The following is an 18,197-nucleotide window of genomic DNA, read 5'->3' as shown; positions in this document are numbered from 1 at the left end:
GTCTCACTAAGTTGCTGAGGCTGGCTCCAAACCTGCAATCCACTTATCTCAGCCACTCAAGAACTTGTATTACAGGCATGCTCCACCATGCCTGGCTATTATGTTACAATTTAATAGACTTGTACCCATTAGAACAGGGTGTGTGTGTGTTTGTGTATGAGTGTGTGTGTGTGTGTGTGTGTGTGTGTGTGTGTGCATGCGCTCGCATGTATGTATAGGAGTAGGTGTTTTCCTGGGTATTATTATATGGAAAGCTTTGGTTACAGTATACTTTTGTGGTCAAGAATTTAGTGTGATCAGCATAATTTAGTAAGAAAGATATTCATTTTTCACTGTATTAGTTTGTCAGAGCTGCCATAACAAGGGATCACAGCTTGGATGACTTATATGGCAGAACTTTACTTCTTCACAGTTCTGGAGGCTGCAAGTCCAGGATGAGGGTGTCAGCAGAGCTGGTCTCCTGAGGCCTCCAACCTGGGCTCACAGATGGCTATCTTCTCCTTGTCTCTGACACACAGAATTCTCTGTGTCTGTGTCACAGTCGTGTGTGTGTGTGTGTGTGTGTGTGTGTGTGTGTGTGTGTGATAGGGGATTGAACCCAGGGGCATTCTGCCTCTAATCTACACTCCTAGCCCTCTTCATTTATTTATTTATTTATTTATTTATTTATTTATTTATTTATTTATTTGTTTGTTTATTTATTTTTGGTGGTACTGGGGTTCCTGGAAACCCTTCTACCTCCGGGCTATACTCCCATACCTATTTTTATAATTTTATTTGAACCTGTGCAATCCTCCTGTCTCCGTCTCCCAAGCGTAGGGATTACAAGCATGTGCCACCACGCCTGGCGTGCCCTTTTCATTTTAAAACAGTTTTCCTAAGTTAGTGCACACTGGCCTTGAACCTGTGATCCTCTTGTATCAGTATCCCAAGTATTGAGATTATAGGCGTGAGCCACTTGTCTGGGCTCCAATTTCTGTCTCTTAAAAGGACACTAGTCAGATTAGGGCTCTCCATAATAGTCCTTTTTTTTTAGGGTACTGGGGATGGAACCCAGAGGCATTCTACCTCTGGGCTATATCCCCAGACCTATTTTTTTTTTTTTTTTTTTTTTTGTGGTGGTACTAGGGTTCCTGGAAGCCCTTATACCTCCGGGCTACACTCCCAGACCTATTTTTACATTTTTATTTGGAAACAGGGACTCCTAAGCCAGTGCGCGCGGCTGGCTTCGAACCTGTGCTATCCTCCTGTCTCTGCCTCCCAAGTGCGGAGATTACAAGCGTGCGCCACCATGCCCGGCAGACCTATTTTTTTTTAATAACTTATTTGGAAACAGAGTCTCACTAGGTTGCTGAGAGCCTCACTAAGTAGCTGAGGCTGGCTTTGAACCTGTGTGATCCTTCTGTCTCAGCCTCCCAAGTGCTGGGATTACAAGTGTGTGCCACCATGCTTGCCTATAATAGTCCTTTTAACCACTTCTTTTAAGAATCTTATATCCAAATACATTTCACATTTGGAGTTTGGGCTTTAATATATGAATTGGAGCGGGGAGGCACAAGTGAGCCCTTAAGACTCACCAAGAGTCATCACCACATGGAATAGGTCTTTGGAGTTTAGGAAGGATAAGGCTTAACCTTGAAGAAAATCAAATGTATTAATAAGAATTGTTTCTAAAAAGAAAAAAGCAAGGTTTAGCTAAACCATTTTAGCACTTCGTAGAACCCATTATGCCTTGTTTATCCTGCAAGATTAAAACATTTACTTATAAAATTATAGTGTTTGTGTTAAGGTAGTAGATTTAGGATCATGATTTTTTTTTTTTTTCCCAGAGCAGAGGACTGAAATCAGGGGCACTCTACTATTAAGCTACATCTCCCATCCCTTTTTATTTTTTATTTTGAGACAGGCTCTCAATAAATTGCTAAGGCTGGCCTCCAAATTGGAATTCTTTTGCTTTTTAGCAAATTGGGATTATAGGCCTAGGGGACCAGGCCTGGCTGGGGCCCTAAAATTGGCCCCTTCCTTCCCTCCCTTACTCCTTCCTTCCTTCCTTCCTTCCTTCCGTACTGAAGATGGAACCCAGGACCTCCTTCATGTTAGGCAAAGGCTCTACCACTGGGATATATCCCCAACCCTAAGTTTGTTTCTATTTCATGAATTTTATCATTGTGTGCCTTATTGCCCTTGTCATTAAAAATGATCAGTGCAAGTAAGTGAAGACAATTGCCTAGGAACTCTTCATTGTAATCTATTTTGGAGTGAGAAGCCCAGTCGGAGTGTCCCCCAGGCCAGGCGGCCCAGCCCCCGCTCCTCTGCCTGCACCCCGGCGGTTAAACCCTGGCTCCTTGAGCAATCGGGCTGTTCTTAGATTTCCGCAGGCTGACGGAAAAAGACCCCAGTTATTAAATGAAACTGGCCTCTGATCCTGAGTTGGGACTTTTGCTACTTTTTCAGAGAACACTTTCCTTTGTTTGTTTTTCTGATAAATCTTGAAACCAGTGCAGTTTCTTCCGCAGCCTCCACGATACCCAGATGAGACACGCAGGACCTCATCTTCAGTCTCATCTCCACCCACAACGCCCACACAGAGGAGCTGGGGACTGCTGAGTACTAGAGGCCTCTCGGAGTCTTCCGAGCATAGCACTTGATTCCCTCCCGTGTAAAGACAATCTGAAAGGCCGATCAGGGCGCTGCTGGTCTGAACAGGAGGCAGGCGTACTGCTCCTTCATGGCTTCCCGCAGCTCCACCTCCAGTTGCTGGGGAAAGAGCCCCTCCCGGTCCACCTGGGAAGCACTACAGCAGCCTGCTGGCAGGAACTGCCCGTCAGCCTGCATCCATCACGCACAGCACAGCTTTCTGGCGGTGGGCTCTGCTGTGCATGAACACTTTAGACTGTACCAATGTCACCTGAAGGCCAACTAGTGACTTAACCGGTCAACTGTTTCCTAATCACAATTAAAATTAGGACGCACAGATGTTTATTTAGGTTCAAAGAAGAATACAGTGTCGGGATGTGTGTGTGTGTGTGTGTGTGTGTGTGTGTGTGTGTGTGTGTGTTTACAATAAAGTAATTCCCCAGAGTTCTAAGATAGATGTTTATTTCTCAATGACATGGAATCCCTTGGCCATTTCTTGCAGTCAAGACCAAACTTGCCATCTGCTCTGAGATGCTCTGGGTCTGTGCCCGAGATTGTCTAGAAGAACTCTGCCTTTCCACCTCTTGCTTTTCCCTGAGCACTGCAACTTCCCCTGTGGCCCTCTTGGGCTCCTCCTGCAACTTTCACCTCAAGCAAGCTCGAAAGTTTACCTTTTCTTCATTTGGGGTAGCATAATGAGTTTCAAGTACCCTTTTCTTGGTGATTGAAAAACTGTGACAAAATGCACATTACTATTTTAACCTTTTTTTTTTTTTGCAGTACTCAGATAAAACCCAGGGGCATTCTACCTCTGAGCTACACCCCCAGCCCTATTTTTATTCTTTATTATTCTTATTCTTATTATTATTTTTTTTTGGTGGTACTGGGGTTCCTGGAAGCCCTTCTACCTCCAGGCTACACTCCCAGACCTATTTTTACATTTTTATTTGGAAACAGGGTCTCCTAGGCCAGTGCGCGTGGCTGGCTTCCAACCTGCGTGATCCTCCTGTCTCTGCCTTCCAAGCGCGGGGATTACAAGCGTGTGCTACCACGCCCGGCTTTATTCTTTATTTTGAAACAAGGTCTCATTAAGTTGCAGAGGGCCTCACTAAGTAGCCGAGGCTGGCCTTGAACTTGCGATCCTCCTGTACTCCAAGTACTGGGATTACAAGTGTGTGCCACCACATCCGGCTCATTGTAACCATTTTTAAGTCACAGTGCAGGGGCATTGAGTCCTTCACAGTGCTGTGGCATTATCAACACCATCCGTCTCCATAGCTTTTGCACCATCTGGAGAGAATCTTTATTTTCCCTGGCCTTTCTCCCCTAAAGGATTCCATTTTTACTTTCAGAATTCAGTAATTCTGAATTTGCCTAGACCTGGTATCTTGTCCAAATGCAATCATAAATATTTGTCCTCTTTTGTCTGGCTTATTCCTTTTAGCACACCATCTTCACAATTCACACACACACACACACACACACACACACATATATACATATATATATATATATATATATATATATATATATATATATATATATATATATTTCTACCTCCGGGCTACACTCCCAGACCTATTTTTATTTGGAAACAAGGTCTCCTAAGCCAGCGTGCGCGGCTGACTTTGAACCTGCGGGATCCTCCTGTCTCTGCCTCCCAAGCGCGGGGATTACAAGCGTGCGCCACCACGCCCGGCTTCATATTTGTTGTACCACATTTCGACTGCTTGATCTTTTTGTAGGAGTAGTTGAAGTCAAATTCAATTGCCTTTATGTGTGACATTTTATTGATCTGTTCTTCTACTGATACACATTGCATGTTTCTATCTTTTGGCTGTTGTGTACGATGCTGCTAGGAACATCATATACAAGTAACTGAGTCTCTGTTTTTAAGTCCCTGTTTTCAGTCGTTGGGGTATAGACTTAACAGTAGAAATGTTGAATCATGTGGTCATTTTGTTTAACTTTTGGGATCCTACAAAACAAATCCCTTTTAAACATCTCATTAAAAGTCAAAGTCACTAAACCTGGGACCGTATATACTTATTTGTGACAGCCGGATCATTGCATCATAGGAATAGGACACAAGAAGGTGTCCAGTTACCTCCATTAATAGGTGGGCAGAGTGGGGAAAGGAGAGCACGGTTTCTGGTGCCAGACAGACAGAGCTGAGTCGCTGTGGTCAAGCCTGCTAGGTCTTTTTTGGGGTGGTGGGGTGAGTTACTTCAGAACTCTAAGCAACAGTTTTCTAAAGAGGGAGATGGGATCTACTTGTCTGGGGCTATGGTAAGAATGAAATAAGACTGTGTGGCAAAATGCTTGGCACAGTTATGGGTGAGTTCTCATCAGCATTAGCCACTGTTACTGTGACCATATTTATGGATGCAGATGCTGGGGAGCTGGGAAGAGAGACACTCTATGGTTCCTTCCTTCTGCAGCTGGTTTTCAAATGTCTCTGTATATGGCTGTCTTTACTTGTTTATGCAGTGTATTGATATAGTTTAATCTTTCGCCCTTCAGTGTTCTTGTTCATCTATTCTCTTTTTGTTCATCTCCCCTAGTCTCATCTCTTTTCTTTTCTTTCTTTTTTTTTTTTTTTTGGTGGTACTGGGGTTCCTGGAAGCCCTTCTACCTCTGGGATACACTTCCATGGGCTACACTCCCAGACCTATTTTTTTAAACATTTTTTTTATGTGGAAACAGAGTCTCTTAAGCCAGCGAGGCTGGCTCCGAACCAGCGCGATCCTCCTGTCTCTGCCTCCCAAGCGCGGGGATGACAAGCGTGCGCCACCACGCCCGGCTTCTTTTCTTTTCTTTTCTTTTCTTTTCTTTTCTTTTCTTTTCTTTTCTTTTCTTTCTTTTCCTTTTTGGTACTGGGGTTCCTGGAAGCCCTTCTACCTCTGGGCTACACTCCCAGACCTATTTTTACATTTTTATTTGGAAACAGGGTCTCCTAAGCCAGCGTGCGTGGCTGGCTTCGAACCTGCGCGATCCTCCTGTCTCCGCCTCCCAAGCACGGGGATTACAAGCGTGCGCCACCATGCCCGGCTCCCCTAGTCTGTTTTCTATTGAGATAACTGAATGCTACAACGTGGATAATATATAAAGTATAGGGGTTTGTTCTTGAGGCTGTGAAGTCTAAGGGCATGATTGGCACCCGGCAAGGGTTTTCTTGCTGTATCTTAACCTGGCCTGGCCGAGGTGAACTAGAGAGAGCTACTCTATAATACTCCATAATAAAGCCTCGCCTGTGATAACCTGTTAATTCACAACTGAGAGCAGAGCGCTCAGCACTCAGTCGGCTCCCTGGATTCATACCCCCAACATTGCTACATTGGCCACCAAGTTTCTAGCATGTGGATTTTGTGTGTGGGGGGTACTGGGGGTGGAACCCAGGATCATTCTACCTCTGAGTGACACCCTCAGTGTAGAGTATATATTTTTTATTCTTTATTTGGAAACAGGGTTTCACTGAGTTGCAAAGGGCCTCACTAAGTAGTAGCTGAGACTGTCTGCGAACCTGGATCCTCCTGTCTCAGCCTCCCAAATGCTGGGATTACAAGTGTGTGCCACCATGCCCGGCTCTTCCAACAAGTGGATTTTGGGGTGCACTTTCAAACCATAAAATCAGCGGCATTGCTCATGGATACAGTTAGTGATTCTGGTTTAGCTAAAATATTTTAGGAGGCAGCATGACTGTACCTCTTACTCTGTTTCTTACTTCATGTGACTTTTAGCTGTCCACCGCTTTTAAGTCTTAAGTTTTGCCGTAATGGGGGAAATATCAAATGTATGGGGTTGTGTATAAAATTATGGAAAACATCTTATGCTAATGAATGCATGGAGACAAGGACAAGTGGACCTGTGAGTCATCAGTGGTTACATGCAATTGTTTATATGGGTGTTAGCATAAGGCGTGCCACAAAAGAAGGGAACACCAAAAGTTTATGAAAGCAGTTCTGATTATATGCATCCAGTTCACACCCTTTAGAACTTAGATAAAAAATGTCTAGAAAACATGGGTGGTGGTGTATAAATTTTATTATCTTTAAACAAGCCTACGAAAAGCCGGGCATGGTGGTGCACACTTGTAATCCCAGCATTTGGGAGGCTGAGACTGGAGGATCGCGGTTCGCAGACAGCCTCAGCTACTTAGTGAGGCTCTCTGCAACTTAGTGAGCCCCTGTTTTAAAATAAAGAATAAAAAATAGGGCGGGGGGTGTAGCTCGGAGTTTGAATGCCCCTGGGTTCCATCCCCAGACCTGCCAAAAAAAAAAAAAAAAGAAAAAGCCTAAGAAATATTGAAGAACTAACGAACAGGTGATATGTTGTAGCAATTAGTCTATTATTGTTTTCTTCTCTGAAGAATCTGTTGACTTGTACTATATATTCTGCATTTACATTTGGTTTGTTTCCTAGCTGATGAAATATTTATATATAAACAACTGAGTATATTGGCATATTTAGTGTGCTGGAGTTGTATTTGTGTGTGTGTGTGTGTGTGTGTGTGTGTGTGTGTGTGTGGTACTGGGGATGGAACCTAGGTGCATTCTACCTCTGAGTTACACCCCAAGCCCTAATTTTTTTTTACTCTTTATTTGAAACAGGGTCTCTTGAGTTGCAAAGGGCCTCACTAAGTAGCTGAGGCTGTTCGTAAACCGCAATCCTCCCATCTCAGCCTCCCAATGGATTTGTAGTTTTGATAAATACGGTTGCCTGCAATGGAGTTGTGCCAGAGAAATCTGATTTCTAGTGCAAATAGATTACCTAGCCAAGGCCTCAAACTCAGATACTTATTGAAAATGTCCTCGAATGCAATAAAAAACATTCTAACCTTTTCTAAGGAAAAAAAAATATAAAAAACACTTTGGTAAAGTACCCACGATGAAGCACTCACTGAAGGCCATCCTGTTGTTTATCAAAGGCATTGATTGTAATATTGGCCAATTGATACTTGGGAGGCTGAGAGAAGAGGATCTTGTTTGAGGCCAGTCTCAGCAACTTAGTGAAGATTGAGGGAATAGGCCAGTGGTAGAGCACTGGTTTTAATCTCCACTAACCCCCACTACATCCACACCAAAATGCCTCTGCCTTCCGAGATAACATGGGAGGAAAATGTGCATCTTAGAACTGATGAACTACAGTAACTGCCTTTTTGTGAGTTCCTAAAAAAGGTCCTAAAGGAGAAAGCAAAGGCTCGGAAAATGTCTCCCCCTTTGGAGAAGGACAACTGCGATGGCTCTGTTATCTAGTCATGTCCGAAGAATTCAAGGAGAACAAAATGTCTTGGAAATGCAAGCTCAGCCCTGGCACACAGAATAAAAGAACTGCCTTGGGGGCAGGGGCTGTTCCTCTTTTATGGAAAGGAAACAGCTTCTTTCTGATGGCCTTGGCTGGTGGCTTGTGGTCTGAGCTGGGGGTGGAGGGGACAGTCAACTTTAGTCTACCTGGATCAACTAAGTTGGGCCTCCCTAAACCTTCTTTTCCAGTGTCTTACACAACCTATCCATTTGAAGTTGCCAGCAGTAGGCGAGTGACTCACTTTGAACCTCTAACTCACTGACTTGTTGGGTCTTGACATAATTTGGAAGGTGACCTTAATAATGGCCTTGCCTACAAATGGCTCAGGATCCCATAATTGGTAGTGGCTCAGGGAGGTTGGGGGATGAAGGATTTTTGAATCCCTTTCTGGTGTGTACATAGTCTCTCATAATTTTACGGACAAAGTTGGCTATCCTGGGGTTTAAAGAGAATTAACAGGGACATCCTTGCAGCTGGATGGATGCATAAAGGTTCCATTTCCTGTGGTAGAGAGCTAAACCTCAGTAGTTACGACCTCTCAGGAGTTCTATGGTTAAAAGTCTCAGACATTTTCTTCTCAAACTCTTGGGTCACTTCGTGTAAACACTCAACTGAGTGTTTGCTGGATTTCAGGCATGATTCTAACTAAACAGTCCCATAAGTTCACAGACATGGGCTCAGCACTGGACACACTTGTCCATTGTTCTGCAGCAAGCTTGAGCTGATGGCAGAGACTGATTTCCCAGTCCAGTGTGTTGGTGACTCCCTCCTTGAGGGACCATTACTTCCTCCCCACAGCAAATGGAAGCTGCCATGGGAACACTGTTTCTCCCACTGAACTCACAAACTTACCTACATCTGCATGCTTTTTTTGCACCTATCTGCCTTGCTTTTTTTCTACAACTGCCAGCTCCATTTGTGCAGAGTCCCCTCTTCCTTAAGGGCCTTGCTCTGTGACCATACTCTTTCTCTCCTTTCTCTATGCCTTTTTCTTTTATTTCAGTCCTTCCTTCCTTTCTCCCTCCCTCCCTTCTTTCCTTCTGTCCCTCCCTACCTTCCTTTACTATTTTTTCTTTTTTGGTACTGGGGAGTTGAATTCAGGAACTTTTTATCTTTGAGCTATCCCTAGCCCTTTTTATTTTATTTATTTTTTGTGGAACTGGGGATGGAACTCAGGGTCATTCTACCTTCGAACTATACCCCCAGCCCTATTTTTTATTCTTTTATTTTGAAACAGGGCCTGTATAGATTAATATTTGAATCAGTGGATGTGGTAAAGCAGAGTACCCTCCCTATGCAGATGGGCCTCATCCAATCTGTTGAAGAAAACCTTAATTGAATGAAAGGCTGAGGCTCTCTCTGCCTGACTGTCTTTGAGCTGGGACATCCATTTTCTTCGGCTTTTTATGCCACTGTCTCTCCTGGTCCTATAATTTGTGAACTGCAGATGTTCAATAATTACATGAACCCATTTATTACAGTAAATACCTCTATGTTTATGTTTATCATATCTATCATCTATCATGTATTCATCTCTTGTTATTTCTGTTTTTCTGGAGAACCCAGTCTAATAGCTAATTACATTCTGATCCTCATCCTTCAGAAGAATTAACCCCACTTTTTCTTTTGGAAATGTCTGTCGCCTTACTTGTGGGACTGTCGTGCAAAGGCTGGCCTCCCTCAGTTACCTATCACTTGCCCTGGACTGGCTCAGATCCGTAGTTAGTTAGGAATGCTCTTCCCTTCCCCTTGCTCCTTGGTCCTCATGTCCATGTGGAGAGATTTCTCCTAGAGCAGTGCTTGCCAAGGTGTGGCCCCAAAAGTATCCGTATCACAAGGAAAAGCACTAGAAATGCAGGTTCCTGGGCCTCACTCCAGACATAAGAGTCTGCTGGGGGGTGGGCCCAGCAATCTGGTTATCCAGCTCTCTGGGTATTGCTGATGCACATAAACCTTGAGAACATGCACACTAACATAGCAGGCCTGTTTTGTTGTTATTGTGGTTTTGTTTTATTTTAGGTTTATTGAAATTTAATTTATAAAAACTAATATTCACTCCTTTTAGACATACAGAAGTATAAATTTTAACAAATGCATAAAGTCATGTAATTACTGTGATTAACATAATATTGAACGTTTGCCATCCAAAAATGTTCCTTCATCTCCCATGGTATTTAATTTCTCCCAGTCCTTGGTAGCCACTGACCTTATTATTGTTTATATAATTTTTTAATTTCCAGAATATCATACAAATGGAGTGATACAGACTGCAACTCTTTGAGACTAGCTTCTTTCATTTCGTACAATGCTTTTTTTCTCTTTTTTGGTGGTTTTGGTGATTGAACTCAGGGGCATTTTACCTTCTAACTATACCTCCAGCCCTTTATAATACTCATTCATTCATTTGTTGTGGTACTAGAGATTGAACCCAGGGGCATTCTACCTCTCAGCTACATCCCTAGCCCTTTTTATTTTGAAATAGTTGCTTAAGATCTTGCTAAATGGCAGGGACTGGTCTCAAACCTACATTCCTCCTGTCTCAGCCTCCCAAAAACTAGGATTACAGGTATGTACCACCACACCTGGCTTGTAATTTTTATTTTAGAACAGGGTGTTGCTAAGTTACTGAATGCTCACCTCGAATATGTGATCCTCCTGATTCAGCTTCCCCGGGATTATGGGTGTGTGCCTCCACGCCCAGCTAGCACAAGCTGTTGGTAAAGATCATTCATGTTAACGTATCAGCGACATGTTCCTTTTTTATTGCTCAGTAGTAGTTATGTTCCAACCCTCTTCGTTTTAGTTACGGGGAAGCGGGAAGTCCCCTCCCATGGTCAAATCAGCTTGAGTTTTTGCTCCTCTTAACAGACAGCATCCGTGCAGCAGACCTGGGTAAGAATGTGGGTCTGGCTCAGCCACCGGGTGGCTCCGCCTTTTCTGACCTGTGTGATCTTGCACGAGCTCCTCATTGTCTCCTGCCTCAGTCACCTTGTTCATAATAATTGTACTCCTCTGATGGGGGCTGGTAAGAATAAAGCAAGTTAGTACCTGCCACCCAGTTGGAAAAGTACCTGGTGCATGGAACTTTCCTAGGAAGAGCTGGCTTTTATTAACACAGCCATATTCCTTGTTCCTCCGGCCTCTCTGCCAGTCTTTCCTGAAATCCTCTGAAAATTTTTGGGTTTCTGCCTCAGACCTTCTCCTGGTCCCTTTCTTTCATGAGTCTCTGCAGCAAGATGTGGCGTCACCTTTCAAACCAAAGAGAGGTCACCGAGCGCCTTCTCCTGCGGTCAGCCATCAGGTGCTATTGATCTGCCTCCTAAATGCCTTCTGATTCCTTCATTCTCCTGAGGTTACTGAAAATTTTTGGGTTTCTGCCTCAGACCTTCTCCTGGTCCCTGGTCCACTCTCTTGGGCTTGGACAGTATCTGTATGTCAAATATATTCTCTCCAGGCCTGACCTTTGTTTTGAGGTCCAGACCTAAATACCTAGTTGCTTATTTGACATCTCCAATTAGATGCTGTATTATTATTGTGTAGCAAATTATCTCAAACTTAGTGTCTTAACCCAAGACCTATTTATTCTCTCATGGTTTCCATGGGCCTGGGGTCCCTGCCTGGCTTAAGGATGTCCTGTGTTCAGGGTCTTTTGCAGCTGGGGTCAGGGTCTTGTTGGCTGGGTCTGAGGCTCATTTTTTTTTTTTGGGGGGGGTCTACTTCCACATTCAGCAGGATGTGCAGAATTGTTTCCTCGTGGCTGCACCAGGGTGGATCCTGGGTGTCCGCAGCTGTTGTGGGAGGTCATGGAGGCGACCCACAGCCCTTGCTGTGCACACATTCTCACCTCATCAAGCCCGCAAGGGAGTCTCCTGTCCAGCTGGCTAAGCGAGAGTCTATTACAGGAGCAACATCCTGTCACCTTTGCCATATTTTTTTGGTTCCAGGAAGTCGCAGGTGCTGCCTACATCCAGGGTAGGATTATCCCAGGGTGTGATTGCGAGGGGGCAGGGTTTATGGACTGCCCTGGAGTCTGGATGCCATGATGTTGGTGAGCATCTTCGACTTGTCTTACTTGGTACTCATTGTCACCTCCTGACAGCTCTGCCTTTCTTTCATGAGTCTCTGCAGCAAGATGTGGCGTCACCTTTCAAACCAAAGAGAGGTCACCGAGCGCCTTCTCCTGCGGTCAGCCATCAGGTGCTATTGATCTGCCTCCTAAATGCCTTCTGATTCCTTCATTCTCCTGAGGTTACTGGAAAAGCCTCCTGCTTCTGGTCTTTTTTTTCTTTTTGGTACTGGAGGTTGAACTCCGGGGCATTCTTCTCTGAGCGACAAGTCCAGCCCCCCCCTTTTTTTTGTGGTACTGGGGATGGAATCCTGGGGCTTTCTATCTCCGAGCTATACTCCCAGACCTATTTTATATTTTATTTGGAAACAGGGTCTCTTAAGCCAGCTGAGGCTGGCTTCAAACCTGCGCGATCCTCTTGTCTCAGCCTCCCAAGCGCAGGGATTACAAGCCACTACGCCTGGCTTGCCCAGTCCTTTTTTTTCCTTCCTTCCTTCCTTCCTTCCTTCCTTTTTTTCTTTCTTTTTTTGCGGTACTGGGGGTTGAACCCAGTGGCATTCTACCTCCAAGCTACACCCCCAGCCCTATTTTTATTCTTTACTTTGAAACAGGCTCTCACTGAGTTGCAAAGGGCCTCACTAAGTAGTAGCTGAGGCTCTGTGAACCGCGATCCTCCTGTCTCGCCCTCCCAAGCGCGGGGATTACAAGCGTGCGCCACCATGCTCAGCTCTTCGTTCTTTTCCTTCCGGCAGCCATGGACACGCTGTTGAAATGCACGTCTTATTGCCTCCTACCCTCCCTCACACTGCGCTTAAACGCTGTGGCCCACATCCCTTAATGGGGCCACCTGACACTTTGCCACCTGGCTTCTCTCCCTTCCCGTCCTCTCTACCTCAGGCCTTTGTGCTTTCTGTCCTTTTTACTCATTGCTTTGCTCGTTGGTTTCACATGCGCGAGTCAGGTCTCGGCTTGCTCGCCTACTCCAGCCCCTCCGCTTTCTGCACGAGGCTCTCTGGACTTCTCTGCTCCCGACAGCGCACACAATGGCCATTTCTTTCTCTCTCGTCCTCGTTCTCCTCTAAACAGTGAGCTCTGTGAGGCCGGGGTGGGGAGCCCCTGTGGCTAGGACTCCACTTTTAATGCTGTAAGTCCCCAAGTAATTGACAAGTGAAGAAAATGATAGATGAAGCCTGCTCTTTAAAATGTCCCCACCCTTTCCTTGCAGCAACGTCCAGTGTTCACTCCTGATGGACTCTGCTCCGGTTGGCAGACCTTTATAAATCGAAAGTAATATATTAATAGAAGCACCTTTGTTTTGAGTAGTGCTTCTTTCCTATTATGGTCAGTCCAATCTCAAGACATTTCCTTGCTACCAATATACTCAAAAGACACCCGTACTGGGACGTCATCTACTTCATCCTGGTGCTGTTTGCCCTTTCGCTGTGTAATTGGAATTTTGTAAAAATAGCCAACCAACTGCAGTACATCTAGTTCTGTGAACTCACTGGGAACAGTCCCCTCTGTCCACCCTATGGAGGGGCCCACAGCTGCTTCCCGGACATTCCAGGGGATGCTCTCATCCACTGAGAACAGAAGGAGCATTTGTTCCCTGAGCCCAGTCTGGAGGGACAGCTGAGGCTCACCCAGTCCAGCCAGGTCAGCCTGTCCCTGGGCATCGGAGTCTAGTTTCACACAACAAGTAACTGAGCTTAATTGACAGGTGTGAAGTATGTTCTTTCTAACCCATCTCCACTCACTTCTGCCTGTGGGGGTGAGTCAAACTCACTTGGGAGCCCAATTAGCATGTCATGCTGGGGGGGGGTTGGTATATGTGTGTGCAAGTGCGTGTGCACACACACACAAGAGGGAGGGTGGAGGAGAGAAAGAAGGATGCATGTGTTTGTGCAGGAGAATGCCTGAGAGAGAACAAACTCAGATGGAAAGAGACAGGAAAAAAAGATAGAGAGAGAATCAGAGGGAAGGAAAGAGGCAGAGAAATAAAGGAGACAAAGGAAGAGAGATGCAGAGCACTGGGAGTAGAGAGATGGCCAGATGACACGGCTCTGGAGCTACGCATGCAGGCCCCATGGTGGCCTTTTGGTTGGGTTAAGTGCACACAAATGGAAAATGGGATAGTGTAGAATGTCAGTCCCATCTGGAGGACCATGTGTGAAATAAGGACCAAATGAGCATCTGCAGAGTTGCAAGTGAATTCCCAGTGGGCTGGGACTGAATTCTGGGATGGAGTTGGTCGGCTGGCAGGCCTCAGGCTCAGCCTCAGCCCTAGGAAGCTTTCTCTTGCTCATATGGGAGGCTGGGTAGATGATAGAGCGACCACCAGGTGAAGATACTGAGGGCCGGGATGCCCCTGGCTATGAGGGCCAGTCCTGCACAGAGCGGGATTGTTCTCTGGAACATTTAGAGGTGTTCCCTGCATAGTCAGGGCTCAAAAGCCCAAGAAAACTCAAGCAAAGAACCATCCATTGGCTTCGGAACCCCCACCAAATGGGGCAAAGCAGCATGTGTGGCAGAGCATGCGTCGTCCTTTCTTGCTTCATGTGTGAAGGAAGTGCTCACATCACCCTGTGTGCTGGGCACTGATTGCTCCTATTGTGCACATGGAGAGATGAGCTGCAAAAGAACAACCGGCGTGACCATACCATACCAGAAAGCTCCAGACTCAGAGCTCTTAACTACTGCGCTACCCTGCCAACTGAGATTGAGTTCTTAGACTCAGGATTCTAAGTTCTTTGCTCAGGATTCCTTCAAGGGAAGACAGGACAGACAGGCTGGGAGTGTAGTGGAAAGAACTGACTTTCTGTCTTGGTTCTGCTGTTTATAGCTCTGAGATGAGCTCTCTAAGCTTTGACCAGGGCAGTGTCTTAAGCTGATGAACCCTGGTACCATAGCCACCTGGTCCACTCAGGTGTGGGCGCTTACCAGGTGAGTGCCCTCTGGCTTTGGCTTAGATCGTGGAGGCTGTGGATTCTTTCTCTGTAAAACGAAGACAAGATAGAGCTGTTGTTCTGGGGTTGTGAAAATTTAAAAAAGTAATGTATTTAATGCACTGGCATGAAGCTAGCCCTTCATAAATGTTACTTGTAATTATTATCTGTCAAATGGTGGCCCTTCCTATTTAATTAAATTAATTTATTTATTTTTCGTGTCTGGGGATGGAACCCAGGGGAGGCATTAGACCTCTGAGCTACACCCCCTGCCCTATTTTTTATTCTTTTTATTTTGAAACCGGGTCTCACTGAGTTGCAGAGGGCCTCACTAAGTAGCTGAGGCTGTCTGCGAACCGCGATCCTCGGGTCTCAGCCTCCTGAATGCTGGGATTACAAGTGTGCGCCACCACGCCCGCTGGCCCTTCCTGTTTTATATAGAGTTGTTTCTCATTATGTGTGGGGATTAGTTTCAGGATGCCCTGTAGATACTAAAAATCTTCTGATGCTCAAGACCCTTATATAAAACAGCATAGTATTTGCATATAACCTACACACATCCTCCCGTGTCCTCTACATCCTAGATTTCCAAAGTGAATAATACCACACCAGGTTGGGGGACACTGAAATGATCCAGGGGGTGGTAGTAGCCTCTTGTGCAATTGGGGGTATTGAATAAAAATAAAGGGGGTGGTTGAAGTGCCCAGGGGGCACTGAGTAATTTGTTTTTGGAAAGATGGCAGTAAGCCAATAAGCTTGAGGATCTATGCTCTAAATTATGTCTAGATTACTTGAATACTTAATACAATGAAAATTGTTATACTGTACTGTTTAGAGAATAATAAGAAAAAAGTGTTGGCATAGATGCACTTTAAATTTTTTTTTTTTTTTTTTTTTTTTTTTTTTTTTTTTTTGGTGGTACTGGGGTTCCTGGAAGCCCTTCTATCTCCAGGCTACACTCCCAGACCTATTTTTTTTAAAATATATTTTTATTTGGAAACAGGGTCTCTTAAGCCAGAGTGGCTGGCTTCAAACCTGTGCAATCCTCCTGTCTCTGCCTCCCAAGTGCAGGGATTATAAGCATGCGCCACCATGCCCGGCTAAAAAATGTTTTATCCCCTGATTTGTGAATCCATAGTTGCAGAAACCCATGGACATGGAGTGCCAAGTCTACTTACTGCAAAGATGATGGGTGATGCATGTGAGAGCGCTTACTAACTTCTCTTTACTGTTCAAATACTAGATAAATGTTGTTGTCTTATTAAACACTGACTGACTGCAAGATACACAGAAGATGTGAATTAATAGCTTTCACCAGTAGTCGCAAGTGGAGGACATTGGTCTGGTGGGATGGTGGTTGGGGGAGTTATAGACAAGGACTTTACAATATCAGATTGAATATAGAAAGCTCTAGAAAAAGAATTCCAACACCATGCTCTGGAGTTCAGCAGAGGAAGGGATCAGGAAAGGCTTAGTTAAAGGTTCAGTCGAAAAGGATATGAAAATACATTTATGTGATGTATGTTGAGCCCCCATCACTGCCTAGGCATTGTGCTGAGTGCTGGTATATAGTTACAGCTAACACATAGTCATGGTACTGAGTAAATGGTTTAGGCTGAGATTTCCACTGGAATGGGGGGAGTTTGGAAGGGTGTTTCAAGAGAAGAAAATAGGATGAACAAAGGCAGAGATGAAAACAAAAAATAAACAATCAAAAACCCAAAACTTTATAAAGCACCCAGGACACTATGATTGGTTGTGCGTTTGTAGAGTAATAAAGAGTAATTTCAGAGAAGGGATTTGGGACTATATTGGGCAATCTTGGGTGACAGTCTGTTACTAATTTGAAAGTTAATGGGGAACCATTGAAGGACAATAACATACTTGTAGCCACATAAAGCCACTCTTGACTATGATTCCTATTAGCATAACTTAACTAGTGTAGAGAGCATGTCTTCAATATAGGTAGTAATCTGTGCCACAAAAGATCTACTCAAACCTTTTCAACCCATGAAAATGTACACTCAGTCTTTGAAAGTGATATCAAGTCAACTGCAGTAAATGAGAAATCTGTACTTTTCACAGACAGTACATGTGGAAGCACAGAGGCATACACACACTCACACACACAGTAGTAGATTGCATTTTAGAATTAGTTCTGCATTTGGGAGTATTTACATGTGTCATTTTTCTTGAGTTTCGAAATTTAATGTGTCACTATACAAAATTCAAGAATAAATGTATGTGGCAGGGTAATTGTTCGAGAATTAAAAGATATGCCAACACAACACTAGCAGGCTTTATTTCATGACATTTGGGGCTCTTGTCTCTGCAGTGTTTCCGTATGGTAAAAGAGGTAGATTAAAGATCATTGCAAATCAAAGTGATGCTTTCAACCTCCTAAACCAACGCTAGCTTGTCTTTTTCCATTTTTCACACATTTGCATAGATCCGTCAACTGAATGCTGAATTCTCTTAAGAGTAATGCTTAAGATAAAGCTATGAACACCCGCGTACCACAAATTGCTTTGCCCCTCTCTTCTTCAGTTCACGTCTCCATGCCCTTCCCCTCACCCTCTCACAAGAATATTCCTCCCTGAAGATCTGGAAGGAACTGAAAGAGGTGGAATCAGCATCTTAAAGACAAACCAATCGCTACCAAATGGAATAGAACTTCCAAGTAGAAACTGCCCGGTCCCTGCAACTAACTGACCCTCCTCTGTGTCTCCGCATTTAACTGAACTTATGTTTTCAGGTGTTTCCCAAGGAGACAGTGGGATCATCTCCTGGCTGGATTCAGGAAGTCAGGTGTGTCTTCCCTAGAGCAGACAATCTGCCCTTGGCTCTGGCAGGGTGAAAAGGCTTGTGCGGCAGGAGAATGGAACCCCTAATGGCCGTCATCTCCTTCAACTGTCATTTATGGATATTCACAGAGATCCAGTGGCCCCTGCGATTCTGATTGGCTGATATCTCTGCCCTTTTGTATTATCAGACTCACGGAGGTTTGCAAGGCACACCAGCCTGCTTGCATTTATGCTACTAACAACTGTCAAAGTGTTCAAAAGAAACAAACCTTCAGGGCAAGAGGAGTCTTGGTTTGTTATATGTTTTGTTGTCTGTTATTTTTATTCCAAATTAATATCACAGATGAAGCCTACAGTTAAATAACACATCTGCCTGGGGTTTGCATAGCAATTCACAATATGTTTTTATTCATTATTGCTTTAATTATGGCTCGGAATTCT

This window comes from Muscardinus avellanarius, assembly GCF_963383645.1.
Source record: "Muscardinus avellanarius genome assembly, chromosome: 4".
Lineage (NCBI taxonomy): Eukaryota > Metazoa > Chordata > Mammalia > Rodentia > Gliridae > Muscardinus > Muscardinus avellanarius.
The sequence above is the reverse complement of the archived record's forward strand: the minus strand, read 5'-3'. Positions refer to the sequence as shown.